The 25,208-nt window shown below is 43.4% G+C and overlaps 1 protein-coding gene across 7 annotated transcripts in view; it reads left to right on the top strand.

Annotated features, from left to right (window-relative positions):
* Nucleotides 1-25,208, top strand: part of RARB (retinoic acid receptor beta) — a 592,139-nt gene that overhangs the window by 171,740 nt on the left and 395,191 nt on the right. The gene's annotated exons all lie outside the window — the stretch shown is intronic.

Genomic DNA, 25,208 nt, shown 5'->3' with positions numbered 1-25,208 from the left:
TCTGAGCCCCGAGGTGGGCGGCCCAGTGTGGGGGTCTGCACTGGGAAGACAAATCCTTGGACGCTCTGGCTTTGAAGGCTTTGAAGGCTAGTGGGTTTGAGTACAAGAAAGCGCTGGGACTGTGGGAAGCAGATTCCCGTCTTAAAAGGGCATATGCAAAGCCTCATGGGCTCTGCATCCCAGCACAGAGGCAGAAATTTGAAAGGATCCTGGATCAGACCCACTGCTGATCTTGGAGAGCTTCCCAGAGACGCAAACAGCAGGAGGGACTCCAGCTGGTGACATAGATACAGATGGCAGCCATTTTTAGGAGCTCCTTCTACCATACAAGGATATTGGTGCTGGTAAGCTTCATTTTGGGACCCTCCCTCTAACTTACAAACTTACCCACCCACCAGCCAGTCAACATCAGTCTCCGGACACTCACACCCCAGTGGCCAGCCACACTGTGACTCAGCCCCACCCACCAGTGGGCTGGCATCAGCCGTAAGCTCCTAGTTCCCCAGTTAGCCACCCTGAGCACTGATCCCAGTAACCAGTGGGTTGGCATCAGACCCAGGACAAGGCTCTACCTGCCACAGCTTCTGTACAAGTCAGAGCTGGGCAACCAGACAGGCTAAGGGACAGACCTGCCTACCACATGCCCACAGTAGTCAGCCCCACCACAACACAAGGATCCACGCAGCCTGCACAGGGGCATCTCCTAGACCATATAGGCTGGGTGATGAGAGTCGACTGAACTTCTGGGGCCCACAGGGCATCCCCAACAAAAGGCAACCTCTCTCACATTGGGAAGTGTAACAACCTACCTTATACATAGAAATGAAAAAAAGAAAAGAAAAACACAGAGGTAAAATGAGGCAAGAAAAGAATATGGTCCAAATTAAGAATAAAATAAAACCCCAGAAGAAGAACTAAGTGAAGTAGAGATAAGCAATCTATATCCAATAATGATTCCAAGTCAGTGATCATAAAAATGTTCAAGAAACTTGGGAGAAGGATGAATGAACATTGTAAGAAGTTTATAAAAGAGTTGAAAGATATAAAGACGAACCAAACAAAGCTATAGAACACGATAACTGAAAAGAAAAGTATGCTGCTGCTGCTGCTAAGTCGCTTCAGTCGTGTCCGACTCTGTGCGACCCCAGAGACAGCAGCCCAGCAGGCTCCCCGTCCCTGGGATTCTCCAGGCAAGAACACTGGAGTGGGTTGTCATTTCCTTCTCCAATGCATGACAGTGAAAAGTGAAAGTGAAGTGGCTCAGTCATGTCTGACTGTTAGCGACGCCGAGGACTGCAGCCCATCAGGCTCCTCCGTCCATGGGATTCTCCAGGCAAGAGTACTGGAGTGGGTGCCATCGCCTTCTCCGAAGAGCACGCTAGAGGGTAGCAATGATAGATTAGAGACACAGAGGAACACAGCCGTGCACTGGAAGGCAGCAGGGAAATCACCCACACTGAACAGGAAAAAAAAAATTAAATGAGGATAGTTAAAGAGACAACATCAAGAATACTAGTTTTTACATTATAGGAATCCCAGGAGAAGAGAGAGAAAAGGTGGAAGAGAATTCACTTGAAATAATAACTGCAAACGTCCCTAACGTGGGAAAGGAAACAGACATCCAGGTCCAGGAAGCACAGAGTCTCAATAAGGATCAACCTAAAGAGGCCCACACCAAAGTGTTAAGCACTCAGTCGTATCCAACTCTTTGTGACCCCGTGGACTGTAGCCTGCCAGGTTCCTCTGTCCTGGAAATTCTCCAGGCAAGAATATTGGAGGGTCTAGCCATTCCCTTCTCCAGGGGATCTTCCCGACCCAGGGATAAAACCCAGGTCTCCCGTATTGCAAGCAGATTCTTTACTCTCTGAGTCATCAGGGAGGCTCCACATTGTAATTAAAATGACAAAAATTAAAGGTAAAAAGAGAATATTAAAAGCAGCAAGTGAAAAGCAATTAGTGTTATACAAGGAAACTCTGTTATTAAGATTATCAGCTGACTTTTCAGCAGAAACTTTGCAGTCCAGAAGAGAGTGGCATTTTATTTGAGGTGCTAAAAATAATCTACATCAAGAATATCCAACAAGGCTATGATTCAGCTTTGAAGGTGAGATAAAGAGTTTTACAAACAAATTTAAGAGGTCAGCACCACTAAACTGCCTCAGCTGGAAAGAATCCACCTGCAATGCCGGAGACACAGGAGATGGGGTTTGATCCCTGAGTCGAGAAGATCCCCTGGAGAAGGAGAAAGCAACACACTCCAGTATTCTTGCCTGAAAATTCTCAAGGACAGAGGAGCCTGGCAGGCTGCCATCCATAGTGTCGCAAAGAGTTGGACACAACTGAAGCAACTTAGTGTGCACTGCTAAACCTGCTTTACAAGAAACGTTAATGGAACTTCTCCACACAGAAAAGAAATGTCAAAATGATGAAAGAAAAAACCTCATTGGGAAAGGAAAATATACAATAAAGCTATTAGATCAAACACTTATAAAAATAGTAGGAAGCTTAAAAGACAAAAGTCAAAAATCATCTATTTTCACCATCAATAGTAAGGGTTACAAAAACAAAGTGATATAAAATATGATGTTAAAAATAGAAATTAGAGGAAGGTGTGAAAACGCATGGTTGTTAGAATGCTTTTGAGCTTAAGATATTATCAACTTGAAATAATCTTTTGTATATATATGCTGCTGCTGCTGCTGCTAAGTCATTCAGTCGTGTCCGACTCTGTGTGACCCCATGGACTGCAGCCTACCAGGCTTCTCCGTCCATGGGATTCTCCAGGCAAGAACACTGGAGTGGGTTGCCATTTCCTTCTTCATGTATATATAATATAAACATCATGGTAACCACAAACCAAAAATCTATAATACATACAGAGACCAAAGAGAATTTTAAAAGGAGAGTAAAGGTAGTCATCAAATCAAAAGGGAAGAGAGCAAAAGAAGAAGAAAGGAATAAAAAGAACTATAAAAGCAAGAAAACAATTGCTAAAATGACAATCAATGCATATCTATCAATGGTTACTTAAAATATAAATAAACTAATTGCTCCAATCAAAAGACACAGAGTGGATGAATGGATTAAAAGACAAGACCCATACACACACACACACACACACACATATATATACTTCCTACAGGAGACTCACTTCAGATCCAAAGACACAGAGTAAAAGTGAGGTAATGGAAAAACATTCCATGCAAATGAAAATCAAAAGAAAGCTGGAAAGACAATACTTATATCAGACAAAATAGACTTTAAAACAAAAGTAACAACAGACAAAGGCAATGCATAATGATAAAGGGATCAATCCAAGATGAAGATAAAACAATTATAAACATATACGCACTCAACATATGCACTCAACTTGAATATATAAAGCAAATATTAACATATAAAGGGAGAAGCAAGACATTAATAGTAGGGGACCTTAAAAACCCCATTTACATCAATAGACATCCAGATAGAAAATCAATAAGGAAACATGGGGCTTATACTTAAAATGTTAGACCATATGAACTTAACGGACATATGTAGAACATTCCATCCCAATGCAACAGAATACACATTATTTTCTAGTGCACATGGGAATATTCTCCTGGATAGATCACATGCTAGATGTCTCATTAAATTTGAAATGAAAATCACATCAAGCATCTTTTATGACCACAACACTATGAGACTAGAAATCAACTACAAGAAAAAAAAAAAAAAACTGCTAAAACCACAAACACCGGGAAGGTAAACAGCATGGTACTAAACAAGCAATGGGTCGGTGAAGAAATTAAGAAGAAACTTTAAAAAATACCTGGAGACAAACGGATTCAAAATCCGTAGGACCCAGAAAAGCTGTTCTAAGTGGGAAGTTTATAGTGATTCAAGGAAGCTAGAGAAATCTCAAATGAACAACCTAAACTTACACCTAAAGGAGAAAAAAAAGAACAAAATGCAAAGTTAGTAGAAGGAAGTAAATCGTAAAAATCAGAGCAGAAATAAGTGACAAAGGCAATGGCACCCCACTGGAGAAGGCAACAGCACCCCACTCCAGTTCTCTTGCCTGGAAAATCCCATGGACCGAGGAGCCTGGTAGACTGCAGTCCATGGGGTCAGACTGTATAACTTTCAAGTAGACAACCTGAGTGACTTCACTTTCACTTTTCACTTTTATGCATTGGAGAAGGAAATGGCAACCCACTCCAGTGTTCTTGCCTGGAGAATCCCAGGGACGGGGGAGCCTGGTGGGCTGCTGTCTCTGGGGTCGCACAGAGTCGGACATGACTGAAGCAACTTAGCAGCAGCAGCAGCAGACAAAGTAAATAATTTAAAAGATCAACGAACTAAGAGCTGGTTATTTGAAAAGATAAACAAAATCAATAAACCCTCAGGCAGGATCATTGCAAAAATGGATGAGAGAAGAATGCCCAAATAAAATCAAACATGAAAAAAGAAAAGTTAACAACCAATATCACAGAAATACAAAGTGTCATAAGAGATAACTATGAACAATTATATATCAATAAAATGGACAACCTAGAAGAAATGGATAAATTCCTAGAAATGTATAGTCTCTCAAGGTTCAATCAGGAAGAAACAGATAACAGGATGGGTGATTTCTAGTAATAAATTTAAATCAGTTAAAAAAAAAAAAAAACTTCCCAACAAATCCAGCACCAGATAGCTTCACAGTAAAGTTCTACAAAGCATTTAAAGAAGAGTTAACGTCTAGCCTTCCCAAACTTTTCAAAGAAAACCAAAGAGGAAGAAATGCTTCCAAATTCATTCTACAAGGTTAGCATAATCCTGATACCAAAACGAGACACATTCACCACAAAAAGAGGAAAATTACAGGCCAATATCCCTAATGAACATAGATGCAAAGATTCTCGACAGCATATTAACCGACTGAGTTTGACAACACGTTAAAAGAATCGTGCGTGGTAATCAAGTGGGCTCTACCCTGCAGATGAAAGGGTGATTCGTTATCCACAAATAAATATGACACGTCACTTCAACAAATCAAGGAATGAAAATCATATGATTGTCTCAAAAGATGCAGAAAAAACTTTGACAACACTCAACATCCCTTAATAAAGTTATGATAAAACTTTCAATGAAGTGAGTATAGAGGGAACATATCTCAACATAATAAAGAACATATAGGAGAAGCCCACAGCTAACATCATCCTCAATGGTGAAAAACTGAAAACCTTTCATCTAAGATCAGAAACAAGACAAGGATGTACACCCTCACCACTTTTATTCAGCGTAGTACCAGAAGCTCTATCCATAGAAATAAGACAAGAAAAACATAGGCATCTGAATTGGAAAGAAATAAGTAAAACCAACTATTTGCAGATACAAAGTACTATACATAGAAACTCCTAAAATGCCGCCAAAAAACTACTAGAGCTCATCAATGGATTTTTTTAGTTGTAGGATACAAAATATACAGAAATCTGTTGCATTTCTATACAGTAACAATGAACTATCAGAAAAAGAAATTAAGAAAGCAATCACATTTACCATTGCATTAAAAAGAATAAAATAGCCAGGAATAAATCTAAGGAAGTAAAAGACTTGTACTCAAAACTATTAGACACTGATGAAAGAAATTGAAGATAACACAAACAGATGGAAAGATATACAGTGTTCATGAATTGGAAGAATTAATATTGTTTAAATGATCATACTACCTAATGCAATCCACAGATTCAATGTAACTTTTATCAAAATGTGAATGGCATTTTTAATGCAACCAGAACAAATAATTCTAAAATGTATATGGAAATACAAAGACCCCAAATAGCAAAAACAATCTTGAGAAAGAACAAAGCTCGAGGTATCACACTCCCTGATTTCAAACAAGCAGAGCTGCAATAATCAAAACAGTGTGGTCCTGGACTGAAAACAGACGCATAGATCAATGGAACAGAATAGAGAGCTCAAAAATAAACCCATGTGCATATTGTCAATTATTCTATAACAAAAGAGGCAAGAATATAGAGTAGGGAAAAGACAGCCTCTTCAATAAGCGGTGTTGGAAAAACTTGACAACTACAGGCAAAAATATCAGTTGGGACTATTTTCTCACACCATTTATAAAATTAATCTAAAAATGGATTAAAGACTTAAATATAAGGCCTGAAACCATAAAACTTGTAGAAGTAAAAACATACACTTTTATATGTAAAACTTATATACTTTTTGACATTGGTCTCAGCAATATATTTTTTGGTATGTTTCCTCAAATGAGGAAAGCAAAAACAGAAATAAACAAATGGAGCTAGCTTAAACTGTAAAGCTTTTACACAACAAAGGAAATCATCAACAATATGAGAAGTCCACCTAACTGAATGGGAGAAGATATTTGCAATTGATATAGCTGATAAGAGATTAATATCCAAAATTTTCAAAGAACTTATACAACTCAATATCAAAAAACAACCTGGTTAAAAACATGGGCAGACGACCTGAGTAGACATTTTCCAGTGAAGTCATACAGATGGCCAACTTCTGTATGGAGTTTAAAAAATGCTCCACATTGCTAATTGTCAAGGAAGTGCAAATCAAAGCTACATGAGATATCACATCACGCCTGTGAGAATAGCTATCATCAGAAAGACAGCAAATAGAAGTGCTGGCAAGCATGTGGAGAAGAAAGAGCTCTCCTACGCTGTTGTTGGAAATGTAAATTGGCACAGCCACTGTGGAGAACTGTATGGAAGTTCCTTATAAAACCAAAAATGAACTACCATATTACCCAGGAATTTCACTTCTGGGTATTTTTCTGAAGGAAATGCAGAACACTAGTCTGAAAAGATACGTGTGCCCCTGTTTTCATTGCAGCATTATTTACAAGAGCCAGGATATAGAAGCAACTGGTGATGGAATATTACTCAGCCAGTAAAAAGGAAAATATGGGTGAACCTTATGCAAACGAAATAAGTCAGAGGATACAAACATCGTATGATTTCACTTATATGTATGTGGAATCTAAAAAAAACAAAACACGTGAACAACGGTGGTGAAACAGAAACAGACTGTAGATACAGAGAACAACAGGGGCTGCCAGGGGGACGGAGATGCGGGAACAGGTGAATAGATACAGAGAACAACAGGGGCTGCCAGAGGGACGGAGATGCGGGAACAGGTGAATAGATACAGAGAACAACAGGGGCTGCCAGGGGGACGGAGATGCGGGAACAGGTGAATAGATACAGAGAACAACAGGGGCTGCCAGAGGGACGGAGATCGGGAACAGGTGAATAGATACAGAGAACAACAGGGGCTGCCAGAGGGGACGGAGATGCAGGAACAGGTGAATAGACACAGAGAACAACAGGGGCTGCCAGAGGGACGGAGATCGGGAACAGGTGAAAGGGTGAGGGAGACAAGCGGTCCAGACTGCCTGTTTCAGCGTAAATGAGCCACTGGGATGAGCTGTACACATGGTAATATTGTTGATGTCTTTGTATGGTGGGGAAAAACTTTAAAAATAAACTAAAAAATTTTTTGTAAATTAAATGTGGAAATTTTGTGGATATAATCACATATTTCAAGGAAAAACAATAGTGTTTTGATAAAACATAGTGATATAATATCAGAATGTACACAACTTCCGTAACATACCCAAAGCCAAATATCTCTGAATTATATATGATCTGTTAATTTCCTAGACTTGGTGTTTGTGCCTCTTTTAAATCAGTTGTTTGGTTAGTGAGCTGATGCAGACAAGGTTGTTGGGGAATGCTGCATGGTTCCCTTCTTTGCTTCAAGTCATTTAAAAACTGTTCATCATGGTCAGCCTCTAGCTGTAGAGTAGGCTATCCGGTGTACCACTGATAGAATTTCAAATGTTCAAAATCTCTTGTATTTGTATATAAAATGATGAAATATTCTATTCTGTGCTTGACATTTAAGTGGGACATTCATATGCCTTCCTGTTATTGTATCACTCAAGGGGCCCTATTACAGACCAGAAAAAAAGATAAATGTTTCAGATGCATCTATCATTTTCTTGGTTAGGATTCCTTAGAAATAGACTCTGCAACAAAGAGTTGAATGCAAATTGTTTTAAAAGGAGGTGTGGAGCAAGACATGTAAGAGAAAAAAGTGAAGTATATAGCATCACACAAATAACCATATGGGCGACTGACACTCGGTCCCAAAGGGAGACAGTGTGGAATCCACACTGAGCTACTGTTATCCCACCCAAGGTGCACAGAGTTTGGCTGTTTATCCAGCAACCCACTGACTGAGGTTCTCCAGGAAGGATGCTGAGTTTCAGCACTTTCTGCTGCCACACGACAATGAGAGTGGGCTCTGGTGCCCAAAGAAAGCCCTCCTGAAAAGAGATGAAAGAACTGGCAGTTAGGATGCTCTGAGAAGATCAGTGCCCAGGGAATGCGGGCTCATCTCCCCCAGTGACAGCATCTGCTACAGTACATACTAATTCATGGCCAGCTAACCTTTCAAACATCAGAGAAATGTCACAGTGATATTTCCTTGTAAGATGAAAAATCAACTCAACACAAATACTATTAAAACAAAATAGATACTACTTACCCTCAGGTGCCTTTTCTAGCATATCTCATTGCTCAAATATCTATATTATAGACCTTAATACTGTAGCTAAATGCTTGTGCAACATCAGTTTACCAGCCCTGGAAATATTCCATCCCTGGGTCTGTTTGCCCATGCAGTTGGTATTAAGACCTCCCTCTAGAGTTTAGATAGCTGGCATCATTTCCTTATTAAGTTAATATTTTAAGCTTTCTCCATGTGAAACTTCTAATTCTGAAGAGGAAGTCTCTATTGCTCCCTCAAATTTTTACACCTAAATTATTTAGGTCATATTTTAATGTTCAGATTATTAAAAATGTAAATTGCTGATGCTCTACCTTGAAGATGTCACTGGTTGGTCAGAGAATAATGGGGTCATTCGCCTGGGGATATAGTTCCAGCTTAGAGCTCCAAAGTTTGTTATCATCTACCCACTGCAGATAACTTTTCTTTTCAAGCTTCCTGTGTGCTTAAGAAGCCATTTAAAGGAAAGAAAATGACCAAGTGAGTGCTGTTTGGATGCCACACAATAGCTCAGTGAGACACGTAGAAACTGTGCTGGGATTTATTGTAGATTGGAAGTACCCTGGAATGATCTCAATTATTCTTCCTGAAAACATTACGCTCGGCTGAGTACTGCCACCTCGGTCCTATGCTGATCTCGATTATTCTTCCTGAAAACATTACGCTAGGCTGAGTACCGCCACCTCGGTCCTATGCTGATCTCGATTATTCTTCCTGAAAACATTACGCTAGGCTGAGTACTGCCACCTCGGTCCCATGCTGATCTCGATTATTCTTCCTGAAAACATTATGCTAGGCTGAGTACCGCCACATCGGTCCTATGCTGATCTCGATTATTCTTCCTGAAAACACTATGCTAGGCTGAGTACCGCCACCTCGGTCCTATGCTGATCTCGATTATTCTTCCTGAAAACATTATGCTAGGCTGAGTACTGCCACCTCGGTCCTATGCTGATCTCGATTATTCTTCCTGAAAACATAATGCTAGGCTGAGTACCGCCACATCGGTCCTATGCTGATCTCAATTATTCTTCCTGAAAACATTACGCTGGCTGAGTACCGCCACCTCGGTCCTATGCTGATCTCGATTATTCTTCCTGAAAACATTACGCTCGGCTGAGTACCGCCACCTCGGTCCTATGCTGATCTCGATTATTCTTCCTGAAAACATTACGCTCGGCTGAGTACCGCCACCTCGGTCCTATGCTGATCTCGATTATTCTTCCTGAAAACATTACACTCGGCTGAGTACCGCCACCTTGGTCCTATGCTGTGGATGCTCCGTCATGTCTCTCAGCTTCCAGGAGCATCCCCAGACCCTCTGCCTCTCCTCACCCACATTTACACTTACCACGACTGAGCGACTTCACTTTCTCTTTTCACTTTCATGCATTGGAGAAGGAAATGGCAACCCACTCCAGTGTTCTTGCCTGGAGAATCCCAGGGACGGGGGAGCTTGGTGGGCTGCCGTCTATGGGGTTGTGCAGAGTCGGACACAACTGAAGCGACTTAGCAGCAGCAGCAGCAGGCCAGCCCTGGGTGTTGGATTCAGCGTTTAGTGACTTTGCAGTGGTCAGTCCCAGGCTTGTGGCATGGACAGTTCCTGCACTAAAAACGTCTCAGGCAAGTCAAAGCGGATTGTAAATTTCAGGAGAAGGATTCGTTCCCAATACCTTTCTTTTCATGATTGCTGATTCCTCTCAGAATACAGTAAGGTTTCATTTTTAGAATCACAAAATCGTGAGGTTAAGATGAGAAGGAGCCTTTGGAAATCAGTTAACAAGTTCAATGCCCTTATCCTACCGATGAGGTGCTTGAGACTGTAGTGGTCACATGCTTTGCCCAAAGAGACACAGCAGATGTGGGGCGTGTATTCACCTTTCCTTGCTCCTCTTTCCTGAATTGATGTTCTTTTTACACGTTCTGCATAATACTAGGCAAAAGCATGTATCAAACACATAGAAAAGCAACTATTCATTTTTGACAAGTAATAACTAGTCAAATTACCTAACAAAAATAAATAAAAATGGCAATATTCCTCTTTCCTCCTGCTTCATTTTTTCTATACTACATAAACATTTTAATATACTAAATCATTTACTTATTTGTTTTGTCTCTCCTTCTTTGCTGGGATGAAAACTAAAAGAGTAAGGATTTTCATCTGTTTTATTCCTGGAGGCGCTCCAAGCCCTTAAAACAGCTGTGAGGTGCTCAATCAATATTTCTTGAATAAATGAATGAATGCAATCCAGATCCTTCACAGGGAGGGCCATGGGTGTTTTATAGTTTTGAATTAGATCCTAAGAATCTAAAGATTTGTGTTCCTATTAGAGGAAGCTAATTCTAGAATAGGAGAAAGCTCCTACTCTACTATTCTGACATTTTGAATTATCACAGTATCAGAATAAATTTCCTTTGGAGATCAGGAGCCATCAGAAGGCTCATTCACATATTGGCAGTCCAATTCTGATTGCTGAGCTTTATTCCAGTAATTTAGTTAGATCTCTACTGTTGATGCTTCAGGCAAGTCTTTTGCTCTCACTTTGCATTTTTTTTCTATATTTAAAAATTATACACATAATGCCCACCTTATGAGCCTCCCCCATCTATGATGTAGTCTTATCCTAAATACCAGCACTATTTTGTCCTTTTTTAATAGTCACCATGGCTTCCCAGGTGGCTCAGCAGTAAAGAATCCACCTGCAATGCAGGAGACACAAGTTTGATCCCTGAGTTGGGAAGATCCCCTGGAGAAGGACATGGCCCACTCCAGTATTCTTACCTAGGAAATCCCACGGACAGAGGAGTCCGGTAGTCTACAGTCCATGGGGTTGAAAAAGAGTTGGACACGATTTAGCGACTAAACATCAACAATAACGCTAACATATCCCTAGGAATTGTTTATAACCACAGGTTTGTATCTTGTGACTATCCTCACCCATTTTACCCACTTCCTGCCTCTCGCAATTATCATTCTGTTCTTTGTTTCTGTGAATTTTGGATTTTTGGGTTTTTTTTTAGATTTCACATACAAGTGGAATCACACAGTATTTGATTTATTTCATGTAGCATAATACCCTCACGTTCTATTTATGTTTTTGCAAATGGCAGGAATTCCTTCTTTCCTAGTGCTGAATTTTATTCCATTTTGTATATGTACCACATCTCTTATCCATTGATGAACACAGATTGTTTCCATGTCTCGGCTATTGTAAGTAATGCTGCAGTGAACATGGGGGTGCAGATATCTTTTCAAGTAAGTGATTTTGTTTCCTTTGGATAAATACCCAGGTGTGGAATACTCCACACTGTTTTCCACATGGCTGCACCAATTTACATTCCCACCAGCGGTGCACAAGTTTCCCTTTTCTCCATATCCTCCCAAGACTTTTGTCCTTTTGGTGCTGGCCATGCTGATGGGTGTGAGGTGCTATCTCACTGTGGTTCTGATCTGCATTTCTCTGGTGGTTAGTGATGCTGAGCATGTTTCCACATGCCTGCTGTCCATCTGTGTGTCTTCTTTGAAGAAATGTCTGTTCAGATCCCCTGCCTACTGTTTAATTGAACTGCTTTTAGTTGCATGAGTTCTTTATACATTTTGGATATTAGTCCCTGATCAGAGGTATGAATGAAATACTTTCTCCCCCTTCCTAGGCTGCCTTTCATTTTGTTGGCTTCCTTTGCTGTATGCACAGCGCCATTCTGTCTTTGAAACAATTATTCCCTCCCATTCTTTTTAGTTGTTTTGTGCTTCTTTTGTCCTCAAAAGCTCTTTGACCTGACACTTTTATCTTCTTTTCCTCAAACAAAGCTGGTGGATCACCTTGGGCCCTTCAGATTTGGCTGCCAATTCCCCAAGCTGTTTGTTTTTTTTTTTAACTTTACAATATTGAATTGGTTTTGCCATACATCAAAATGAATCCGCCACAGGTATACATGTGTTCCCCATCCTGAACCCTCCTCCCTCCTCCCTCCCCCCAAGCAGTTTAACCTGTACCTTCTCTCAACAAGCAGGAGAAGGTGACCAGAACATAGGGCAGTCATCCTCCTGCGAAGCCCCCAAGTACGTTATTGTCCTTGGAGTTCATGAAAAGGTCCTTCCTCTAATCGAGGAGCTCTTCCCTTGGAAAAGTGTTTCCACGCACAGTACGGAACCAGCTTAGTGTCCTGGGTTCAGTCTAATGTTTGAAAACAGACGTGACTATAGCCCCTATGTTGAGAAGAGGCTTTAATTTAAAAGGGAAACAGGAGGCTGAGGACATTTCACCTGTTCTCATCATCATTGTGACAAGTGGCCACAAATATATGTGTGTCAACAGACCAGTTTAGTTTAAACTCAGCTTCTCCTCCTGCCCCCTTGTCAGTCAGCCAGAGCTCCATCTGCAAGCAGCAGACTGGGGTAGTTACACGATGGTTGCTGGAGACCAAAGGAGGTTGTTGACTCCTCCCTTTGGTGTTTCCAGCGTTACCATCATTTCATTTAACCTCTCTTGGTTTTAACCAGTGCCTTCCTTGGCTACAAAGTCATGCCATGGGTGGGTGTGGAGGACACTTGGAAGTCAATCCCTAACAGGCACATATATAGATGGACTGAGGATCCATCATCATGTGGGCTAAGATGAGACCATACTTCACATCTGTGCAGTCGTAATTAGCCCAGAGATATGCCAAAGGCCATTTCTTGCAGGGCCATGTATAAACCACAGGGTGTGTGGGTGAGAATTGGAAAAGCAGACGCCCCAGAGGCAGGCAGATCCGGGGATGCACAGTTCTGAATGTGTGATTCTGCCCCTCTTCACCCCTTCAGCTGGGCCCCTTCTGCAGGGAGCATGAGCAACTGTGCAAAGCAGATCTGGGGTTTTGTTTCTCACCTGCATCCCTGGCTCTCCCATTCCCCATCACATCCCATTGGAAATCTAAAAACAACTGAGTTCTCAGATGCACAATGCAGCCCTATTCAAAACCGAAAGCAGCCTCTCTCTCTCCCTGCGTTGGAAGACTGTCTGTCTTCAGAACGTCTTTTGGGCCTCGTACACCCATCCGCCCTGTCCTGTGACCAATAAGACAGCTGCAAAGTTCACATCTGCCATCTTCCTGCAGTCCACTTTGATTTCAAAGTTAAAAAGTAGAAACTCGGTAATAAATAAGGTGAATTGGATAGTCCCATTTATGACATATCAGAGTCCTCATGTTTCTGAAATGAACCCAACATTTGTCGAGTGTATTTTCCCAACATTTCCCTCCAGGGCTGGTTGTGCTTTGTAGAGATGAGGTTTCAGAATGTGCTCTCTAACCTCCCAGGTTATCAGTTGGGGCTGGATCATAATAGACTTAGATCCCAGCTGGCAGATAAGATTTGTGTGTTGGTTGATTCTAGAGAGAATTATGCTCACGACTTTCCTCATTCCCACCCAACACCCACACAGGGATAAGTACACAACATAATACCACTTGCAGGTTCGTAGTTTTGTCTAGACCAAGGCTTGGCAAATTACAGTTCTGGGAAAATCTAGTCTGTTGCCTGCTTTTGTGAATGTGATTTTGTCGGAGTACAGCCATGCCCATTTGCGTATGTATTGTCCACAAAAGCAGTCATGCTGTCTTACTACAAGGCCAGAAGTTGTAAAGAGACCTTGTCTAATTCACAAAGCCAAAAATATTTACTGCCTGGCCCTTTATTTTAAAAAGTTTTGCAGACTCTGCTGTAGATCCATCACATAAAAGGCCACTCAATACATACTATTTAAAAATATTGATGTAAATTCAGTTTCTGGTCCCAACCCCTATGTGTGCTTTTGGGTAAATTCCCTTTCTGCACTACAATTTTCTCATTTTGTCAAAGTGGAGATAACCTTACTCCTCTGAAACAGTTGTAAGGATTAATTTAGTTAATAAATGTAGAGCAATCAGAGCCAGGCCTGGGAGAAAATAAACTCTCAGCAAATGTTCATCTTATTCATCAAAGCATTGATTTTATTGGTCCTGAGGATATGGGCCTATGACCAAGGACCAAGACAAGCTCCGGGAGTTGGTGATGGATGGGAGGCCCGGCGTGCTGCAGTCCATGGGATCACAAAGGGTCGGAGACAGCTGAGCGACTGAACTGAACTGAACTGAAGACATGTTCAAGGAGCTAGACTATATTATTTTATTTCAATGTGAAACATGAAATGGGACAGGACCCTATAGCTGCCTTGTCAACAGAGTGAGAACTAAGCAGAGGGGAGGAATTCTGAGAAGCCTTCGTCTTGGTTAGCATACATTTGAGCCATTTTTAAGAAAACATGACAAAGAGGAATTTCTGAATATATATCATCACAGCACCTTGGTGATTAATTTCAAAAGCAGTGGAAGGCACACTGCCCTACATGTAGTGTACTTGGCAATCTATTATAGAAACACATATGGTCTAGTGGACATGTATTAATAATGATCAATAACACATAGGGAAACATAGATGTATTTTTCCATAGCATGAGTGCAAACATCCAGGGATAGAATTTCTGCCTGGCTCATTTCCACATAGCTCAAATTTGAAATCTGAAATGTACATATTGTCATTTAAACCAGAGGTTGGCAAACTTTCTCTGTGAAAGGCCAGGTAGAAAATAGTTTTGGCTTTGGGTATCATACGGGCTCTGTTGCAACCATTCAGCTCTGTCATTGTAGCGGAAAAGTGGTCATAAACAACCCATACATGAATGAGCATGGCTGTGTTCCAATAAAAGTATTTATAAAAACAGGTGGTGGCCAAATTTGCCCCAGAGGCCATAATTTGCAGACCTGGGATTTAAACAATTGCAAAGTACATACAAACTATATTTTCTTTTTTTCCCCCCTATTTCTCTTATTTTTTAGTATACTGCCTATTTCCCCCATAAAATACTCTCATTTGCCAGGAACATGAGGTCTATCGGAAGGAAAAGAGGCACATCAGGGCCTCTAAATTCCAATTTGTTTTGTCAAGTTCAGTTCAGTTCAGTCGCTCAGTCATGGCCCACTTTGTGAGCCCATGGACTGCGGCACACCAGGCTTCCCGGTCCATCACCAACTCCCAGAGCTTATTCAAACTCATGTCCATCGAGTAGGTGATGCCATCCAACCAGCTCATCCTCTGTCCTCCCCTTCTCCTCTTGCCCCCAATCCCTCCCAGCATCAGAGTCTTTTCCAATGAGTCAGCTCTTCGCACCAGGTGGCCAAAGTATTGGAGCTTCAGCTTCAGCATCAGTCCTTCCAGTGAATATTCAGGACTGATCTCCTTCAGAATGGCCTGGTTGGATCTCCTTGCAGTCCAAAGGACTCTCAAGAGTCTTCTCCAACACCACAGTTCAAAAGCATCAATTCTTCAGTGCTCAGCCTTCTTCACAGTCCAACTCTCACATCCATACAAGGCCACTAGAAAAACCATAGCCTTGACTAGACGGACCTTTGTTACCAAAGTAATGTCTCTGCTTTTGAATATGCTGTCTAGGTTGGTCATAACTTTCCTTCCAAGGAGTAAGCGTCTTTTAGTTTCATGGCTGCAGTCACCATCTGCAGTGATTTTGGAGCCCCAAAAAATAAAGTCTGACACTGTTTCTCTGGTGCTATTTCCGTGAATGTGCCACTTATTTTGTTTCCCGCTTTTTATAAGTATGGAAGAAAAAATAGGTTGAGAACTTCTGATTATTAGCTTGAAGTCCATATTCATATGAACTGAATCACCAAAACCATCTAACTACGGAAACTCCAGGCAGAGCTCTGTAAAGTCTTAATTACCAGAGATTATTTACTGAGAAGCCCAGACTAGAGCACAGGAAAGAGTTAAGGGAGATCCCCAAGCATCATAATAGCTCATCCTCTTGTTCTCGGCTCATAAGCGAACCTCACAGGCTTTCCCCACAGTTCACATAATCTTACTTTAAATTGAATCCTTTGCTTTTCCTTGCACGCAGCAGCTTTTAATTTCTAACTTTCTATGGAAGCATGATACATGAACAGAAAGTTATCTATTCTCTAAGTAGACGTTCAGTGAATTCCCAGAACCCAGGTGAGAGCAGGGTGACCTGCCCCCCCGAACCTCTCTCCTTCCCACCTCTACCACTGCCCTGCAGGGGTCACGCCGTCCTGACTTCCCCTGGAGGAGGTTTGCGGGGCTGTTCTTGCACTCTGCATGCTTCATCACGCAGTCTGGGTTCTTCGTGTCTGGCTGCCTTGACTCAGTATGTTTGTGGGCCATCCTTATTGTCCCATGGAGCTGCTGGCGGCTCTTTTTCATTTCCGTGTGGTATTCCAAGGGCTCCCCTGATAGCTCAGTTTGTCAATATATACCACATTTCATTGATCTGCTCCAGTATTCTTGCCTGGAGAATCCCCATGGACAGAGGAGCCTGGTGGGCTCCAATCCAGGGGGTCTCCAGGAGTCGCCCACTAATCGACCTAGCATAGCACAGTGTCGATGGGCCTTTGGAAAGTCTCCAGTTTTGGACTATTGTGCATTGGTGGCTGTGAACTCCCTAATGTGTGTGTTTTGGGGACCTTACTTGCACATTTCCACTGAGTGTGCCCCACAAGTGAAAACACTGGGTCACAGGGTCTGAGGACATTCGGCTTCAATATTTTCTACCAAACAGTTTCCTGAAGCTCACTGCTGTTTTTAAACAGCAGATTAAAAGTCAGTCCCGCTAAAGACAGGTGTGCACACGGCAGCTGTGATGAGCGCTGGCGTAGCATTTAGGAACACAACGTTAGACCAGAGTCTCGTCAGCTCGTGAGCAATGCCGGACAGGGCAGAGCAGCGCCGAGGAACTTTAAATACTGAGACCCTGACTCACCAAGACTGTCAGACCATGGTCAGTCACTCCTGTTAAAATGGACAGTGAGGACACCTTGGATAACGTCACCAGCACTTTTCACGTCTCCTCCTCGATACTGATAAACTTCTCTTTTAGAGAAAGTCCTTTTTCCAACTCCTCATTGCCCTATATGATTCATTCTTTGGTGAATGCATTAATGACTTGTGTGCTGTTTCAAGACTGTTGGGTTATCAGACCACAGAAATACTAGCAAAAATTGTGGCTGTTGAATAATTCGGAGGCACCAGTTCACCAAAACTATGCATATGGGGTGTTTCGTGTATTTCTTTGATGTTGCAATGAAAAGTGAAAGTGTTAGTTACTCCACATGTCGGACTCTTAGCGATCACATGGACTGTAGCGCACCGGACTCCTCTGTCCATGGGATTCTCCAGGCAAGAATACTGGAGTGGGTAGCCACTCCTTTCTCCAGAGGATCTTCTCCACCCAGGGATCAAACCTGGTCTCCTGCATTGCAGGCAGATTCTTTACCGTGTGAGGCACCAGGGAAGCCCGAAGTTGCAGTGTCTCAGATGTAATTTTCATAGTCAGGATAGAAGACTTTGAGGTTAAATGTCAAGCGTGAGTTCTCCCAGGATAGCAGAAGTTCAGAAGTCTGGAGCTCAGGCCTGAAGGCTTGGGCCATGACCTGGGGGGAAGCTCTCTGACGAGGCCCGAGCCTCGTTTCTTTGCCTTCTTGCTCTTTGTACCGGCGGAGCTCTTGTTGACTTCAGGGACAGAGCCCAGGCCAGGCAAAAGGAGGGCTCCTCGGGGGGTTGATGGAGAGGAGCAAACGGGCTGTGTTGAAGCATTTCCTGCCAGGAAGGGCCCTTGCTAACACGAGCTCCTTGCTAACTCGAAAGAGGACGGGCGCTTATGACATGTGCGTCAGTCACACACAAGGAGACTGTAACTGAGGTGATGGGATTCAGTGGCTTCTATTCTTTTACCATTTAAAATAATGTGTAACTAGATGTGAATTTAAATGCATTCAGGTGATACAAATCTTTGTGTAAGCCATGCACGTTTCTGAACGATGTGGCTTCAGAAGACGTGCATGGTGGAAGACTCCCGAGCACGTGGACGGTGTCACAATGTGCCCCTGACAGCCCTGCAGAGCCCCCTCGGGTCTGGCCACAGTCACCTGCTCCGGAGGGGCCTCGGGAGTCAGAGTCCCAGGTTCTGTGTGCCAACCGCAGGCCAGGTTCCCCCTCAGTCTCTGTGCCGAGAATCTGCGCAGTGACTTTGAAAGGATCACATGGCTCTTCTCATTTTCTGTATGCAAAGTGCAAGTCGCTCAGTCGTGTCCGACTCTTTGCAACCCCATAGACTATACAGTCCATGGAATTCTCCAGGCCAGAATCCTGGAGTGGGGAGCCTTTCCCTTCTCCAGGGGATCTTCCCAACACAGGGATCGAACCCAGGTCTCCAGCATTGCAGGTGGATTCTTTACCTGCTGAGCCACACAGAGGCTAAAGGACCTGTCCCAGTGCCGGGGAGTGGGCTGCACGTGGTAGAGCTCCGACTTTCACCAGTTCCCTTTCCTTACCCGCTCTTCACTCAGGGAGGTTGGTGGGGCTTCCCCCTGGGTTGCATGTAAACCACACACAAGTACAAAAGGAGTGAGTGGGGAGGGCGAAAATGGTGGTCAGAACACACTTGCAGTGAACACCCAGTGGGAATCTGCAAAGGAAAACCTATCCAGTGGGGCCGACCGCTCTCACCTGAACTTGTAGAGACCCAGACTCACACAGGGTCACCAGCGACCCAGGCTCGCGTACCTGCGTGTCTGTTTCGTTTGGTTTAGGATGGAGTCCCAGCTGCAATGTATCTGAAAGGGTTCTGCAGCCAAGGTTGAAAACCACAGATTGAGATTAAATGCCTTTGTAGACTAAGCAATTAAATCTAAATCATGAATGTAATTTTTAAAGAAAGCATGAAAATGAAAGCACGTCTATGAAAGGGATTGACAGACTGTAGCCGTTCTGCATACGGCACTTTAATGAAGAGAGAAATGGAGGAGAACATAACTTAGTAGCGTAGCCGGACACCCGGCCCGCTGGGGCCGCAGGAGGCGTGGAGCGGGAGACGGCATGCCGAAGGGTGCTAAGGAGAGCGGTTTTTTGGGCTGGGATTTGAAGCCAGCGCTTCCCGGTCTCTGGTTCATCACATCACCTCTGACTTCCAGGCTCTGGAAAGGAAATTCTGAGTGAAGAGAGGCCAGCCCTGGACTATGGACTGTGCTGCTCACGAAATCATTCCACGATTTAAGGGAGTAATTCCCAACATACTTTCGTATGAGACTCTAGTATTTATCAAACCAAACTGGAATTCTCAGTTTATAAAGAGGACAGAACCTTGGAATTTTCGTTTTCAATAAGCCAGGTTTTTAAAGGAATTCTTCAACAGAAGTGCATTTCACATTCAGAGACAGGGCCTCTCTCAGGGCTCAGAGCCCTAATGGACCACATGAGAATGTGCACTTGAAGCGAGTGGGAGAGGAGCAATCACAGACACACACATGCACGCACACACACGCACACACATATATATATACAACATGCATGCAAACACACACACACATACGTACATGTGCACATATACACACGCACACATGTATGGATATATATACATGTGCATATAAATGCATGCATGCAACAAACATACATATACATCTATACATACTCACATACATATACATGTGCACATACATGTATACAACATGCATACAGGTACACACACATATAAACACATGCACACAGATACACATACACATGTATGGACATATACATACACATGCATATAAATGCATATGTGCAACACACATACATACACACATATACACCTACACATATATATACACTTACACACATATACATACATATTCACATACGGTTATATAAAAGCCTGTAACTGTGAAAGATTTGATAACATAAACGTATAGCGTAGTTAATAAAGGTGGACACCCTTGTAACCACCACCCATAAAAGAAGGCAGACTTTCTAAGCGCCTGGAAGCCCTCCATCTGTCTCTTCCCAACACAGCCCTCTCCCCCTACCCACAGGAGGAACCACCACGCTGACTTTTATAGTAACCAACTTTTACTTTTCTTTATAGCTTTCTCGTCCAAACACTAGCATTACATTGTCTGTTTTTATCTTTAGTATCACCGAGATCTCTTTTCCTCCATAATTTTGTCCCTTCATCTCACTGTTACGCCACTGATACTCCTTTGGAGAAAGCAGGTCACCTCTGACCGAGTTTGCCTCGAGCTGTGTTCGCTGGTGCACCCCACCATGCGCATCCTGAGCGTGGCCTCTGCGTGTCCCGCAAGCTGGGTGTTGGGTCCAGAGGCGTAATCACATTCAGATGCGGCTGTTTGGAGACAGACATCCTCTCAGGTGGCGATGCATTCTCCATCAAGAGACATATCCTACCTCATCCTCTCTCTTCTCGTCTTGGAAACAGCCACTGATTCTCAGTGCCTATATACATATTTTTTTAATTTTTAAAATTATTTATTTGTGGCTGCTCTGGGTCCTCATCGCTGCCTGCGGGCTTCCCCCCACTGTGGTGAGTGGGGGCTTCTCTCTGGTTGCAGTCTGCAGGCTTTGCAGTGCGGTGGCTCCTCTTGTTAAGGAGCACAGGCTTAGTTGCCCTGCAGCACGTGGGGTCTTCTCAGATCGGGGAGCAAACCCACGTCTCCTGCATGGGCAGGCGGGCTCTTACCCACTGTGCCGCCAGGGAAGTCCCGTTTATGTTTCTAAGGAAAGTTAACTGGTCATTCCTAGAAGTTTTTTATTAACACACAAACCAGCTTCTCCAGCTTTTGAAAAGGATGGTCTTAGCTACAGCATGGTGGGCCCCCCAGGAATAAAACAGACACCACCACTTTTATATAGCTGGAAGGACTCCAACGTTTAGGGAGGGCAGTTTTCTCTGGTTTCATGTCAGAAATGCTGTGACAGTTGTGAGCCCTGCCTGCACTGCTCCAACACACACACACACACACACACACACACACACACACCACCTCTCATGTTGCTTTTTTGTTACCCCCACAAGATCTGTGTAAATACCCAGGATGCTATTCTCCATTTCCCCCCAATTGTTTCTTTTCACCTGTGTAGCTCAGACAGCTCCAAAATCATCATTCATTTTCAGAGAAAGAAACTCTCTCTGTGAAAGCTGTAGCCGACACCAGATGCAGCTATGTAGATCCACCAGTGGTGTGGCCAGGCTGGAGGACCTCTGCCCACCGGCAGGAAAGGAGAATTCTGGGACGTTTTCCCACAGAGACGCAAAACTCCATCAACACTTAGATGTTTGATCATAGGAGATACGGGAAGTCGTCCCCAAAGTCCTGACGTCGCGGTCGGTTTGACTGCATCTGTGCAGAGACGGTCAAGTGCACGCTTGCCTCTGACCTGAAGGAGGACTGGGGACACACTTCCACTCGCATTTGATAAAACACACACCTGAGCTCAGAGAGGTGACGCAGGTTCTCGGAGCTGCTGGGGCAGAACTACCACTCAGCTGGCCTCACCCCTCACCCAGTGGTCCTCCTGCCACCCCAGCCTGGCCTCCACTCATGCCCGGGGACGATGAGTCCCTGCCTTCACATGCACCTCGCTGCCCTTGTGGAGGCCCCAGCTGATGCAGGCACTTGCATCGTGTCCCTTTTCCTTCCAGCCAGCCCATCGTGTACCCTACTCATGGGTCTCAGCGCTTTGTCAGCATCCACCGTGCGTTAAGCACTGCGCCCCGGCTGCAGGAAACAAAACGCCCTCAAGGTGCTTGTAGTCACGCGGAAGAACAATTTATACATCTATGCGCGCGCGCACACGTGTACATGTGATGTTTACGTCTCATGTTTACTGTTAAGATCGACTTCTGACGATCCTCTCTCCTGAAAGGAGATGGGAAAACAATGGCCTCTAGGTTAAAAAATCAGTGTGTCTCCATGCATCGCGTTGTAGTAAAGACTGAGGAGGGCTCAAGCCGCCTTCTCACATTCACCTTCTGTTATAAGAAGAAAGGGTCCAGGCAGAGTTGGAGAATGAAGCATTTAACAGCTCGGGGCTGTTGGGCCTGAGCCATTTTGTCCTTGCACTTTGTCTTAACAAAGTAACACTGCTGTGTTGCTTGGGATATAAAATCAACAATTTGCTCTGCAACACCTAATGCATCCCTTGGTGCCTAGACAGGGATCTACAGCGGCTTGCTGCTTGGTTGCTGGATCGCACTTGCCCATCAGTGGCATGTTGCCCTCGCCTCACACACACCCAAAACCCCTCTTACCAGAATCTTTAAATAAAGCATGTTTTTGTTCTTGAAAACAGTATTATCTGTTCAGTTGAGTTGGATGATAACCCACAACTTCAAGGATTCAAGAAGTCTTGTCAAAAGCTGTACTCCTGAGTGATTCTGAAATGCAGACTCCGACCTGCTCATCCAAGGCTTTTACATTCATACAAAGAGAGTCGAGTGTGAGCCTTGAAATGGAAAAAAATAATCTAGGATCAAAATACAAGTAAATCTATATAATGTAGCACATAGACCTCATCTTAAGACTATAGTTACTATGCTTAGAGTTAAGACTTTTGAAAAAATATTGATTTGAATTCATTTTGTTTTTCTATGAACAATTTTGAATAGGGATATAGGATTTTCTTAAAGAAGGCATCTATATCACCTTACATAACAAGAAATCCACCACTTAGCATGTTTCATAAAACCCTCAATGTACAGTCATTGATTAAATATTGTAATTAAACTGCCTTCGGATTCCTGCACAGTAACTCTGGTTCGACCCGTCAGCCTGACAGCTGTGTTTCCCTAACTGCATGGTTCAGCAGACACCAACTAATAGACAGTTGTCTTCCATTTAGAGAAACAGAGCAATTTCTCTATATAGAAGAATTAATTTTGCAATGCTGAGCCACTGTATTTCTAACCAATGTGTAACAGTTATCAAAAGTCTTTTGATCACTAGTGTGATTCTTTTTGAAGAAAGCACTGTATATGAGAAAGAAAACTCTGGGGAGGGAGGAGGGAGGAGGGTTCAGGATGGGGAGCACATGTATACCTGTGATGGATTCATTTTGATATTTGGCAAAACTAATACAATTATGTAAAGTTTAAAAATAAAATAAAGTTAAAAAAAAAAAAAAAGAAAACTCATCTTGAGGTTAAAAGGCCCAGTTTCAAAAGCTTACTCCACCATTTATTCCTTATGTGATGTTGGACAGTCATCTCTTAAGTGGAGATGGTCATTCATAGTCTTGTCTATCTAATGGGATCATGGATGCAGGTCAAGTGAGATGAATAAACAGCCCTTGCAAGAGTACACAACAGTGACTAGTGTGAGACATTATTATTCTTTAGGTTTTGTTTTTCCGCTTCATATACACAGAAATACACAAACTCTCAACAGGCTTGCAATTCTCCTCTTTTTGTTGTGATTTATACTCCACTCCCCACCCCCACCCCCAGAAATTTTTGAAGTGTCTGATACAAGACACAGATATAATAGAATCAAACAAACAGGGACACATGAACAGCGACCAGATAATGAAGGCAAGAAAAATTGGAAGGAACTGCAAACATGAAAATCCCCTAAGCTTCCTAGCAGTCAGGACAAAAGGGAGCCACGTGACTTGCAGGGTTTCGCAGTCTGACTGAGGGAACTCCCTCTGTCCTTGCAGTACACTGTACCTTACTTCCAACAGGGTTTGTAGAGCATCGCTCAGCGCTCATGCTTAGTCCTGTCCAACTCTTTGTGACCCCATGGACTGTAGCCCACCAGGCTCCTCTGCTCATGGGATAGTTTTCAGGCAAGAATACTGGAGTGGATTGCCATTCCCTTCTCCAAGGGATCTCCCAACACAGAGATTGAACCCGCGTCTCCTGCTTTGGCAGGAGGATTCTTTACCACTGAGCCATCTGGGAAGCCCCTTCAGAGATCATTGCCAAATGCTTTTTTAGGAAGCCAGGATCTTTCTTATCAAAGTGCCACATTTCAAGTGTTGCTGTACCTTAGAGGCTTGTGCAAGCTTCCTGATGGGAGGGACTGGCTGTGGGGAAAACTGGGTCTTGCTCTGGTGGCAGGGCCATGCTCAGTAAATCTTTAATCCAATTTTCTGCTGATGGGCAGGGCTGTGCTCCCGCCCTGTAGGTGTTTGGCCTCAGGCGGCCCAGGCCTGGAGTTTGCAGTCCCTAGGGTAGGGCTAATGGTGACTCCTCCAAGCTGACTCACCCAACAGGCCGAGCCTCCCAGGACTGCTGCTGCCAGCGCCCCTGACCCCTCAGAGGCCACTGTCGACCCACACTTCCGTTGAAGTGAAGTGAAGTTGCTCAATCGAGTCCGACTCTGCAACCACATGGACTGTAGCCTACCAGGCTCCTCCGTCCTTGGGATTTTCCAGGCAAGAGTACTGGAGTGGGTTGCCACGCTTACAGGCATGTCTGGCTCATTATGCTGCATATAAAGCTGATGAATTCTTTGTGAATCAGTCTCACTCAAACCTATTTTAGAATATTGTTAAAAGCACCTTTCTAGTGCTCCGTCCACATGTTGAATGCATGGGAAATGTCCTTAGGGTTCAAGTCCTGTGTTTTCATAACATCATAACTTGTAAATCCAGGAATCACCCCACCTGTTCAGTTCAGTCGCTCAGTCGTGTCCAACTCTCTGCGACCCCAGGGACTGCAGCACGCCAGGTCTCCCTGTCCTTCACTATCTCCTAGAGTTTGCTCAAACTCATGTCCATCAAGTCAATGATG

This window comes from Bos grunniens, chromosome 27 (assembly GCF_055505025.1).
Source record: "Bos grunniens cultivar Pamir isolate PY7600 chromosome 27, Bosgru_T2T1.0, whole genome shotgun sequence".
Taxonomy (NCBI): Eukaryota; Metazoa; Chordata; class Mammalia; order Artiodactyla; family Bovidae; genus Bos; species Bos grunniens.
This window is presented reverse-complemented; position numbering and strand designations above follow the sequence as displayed.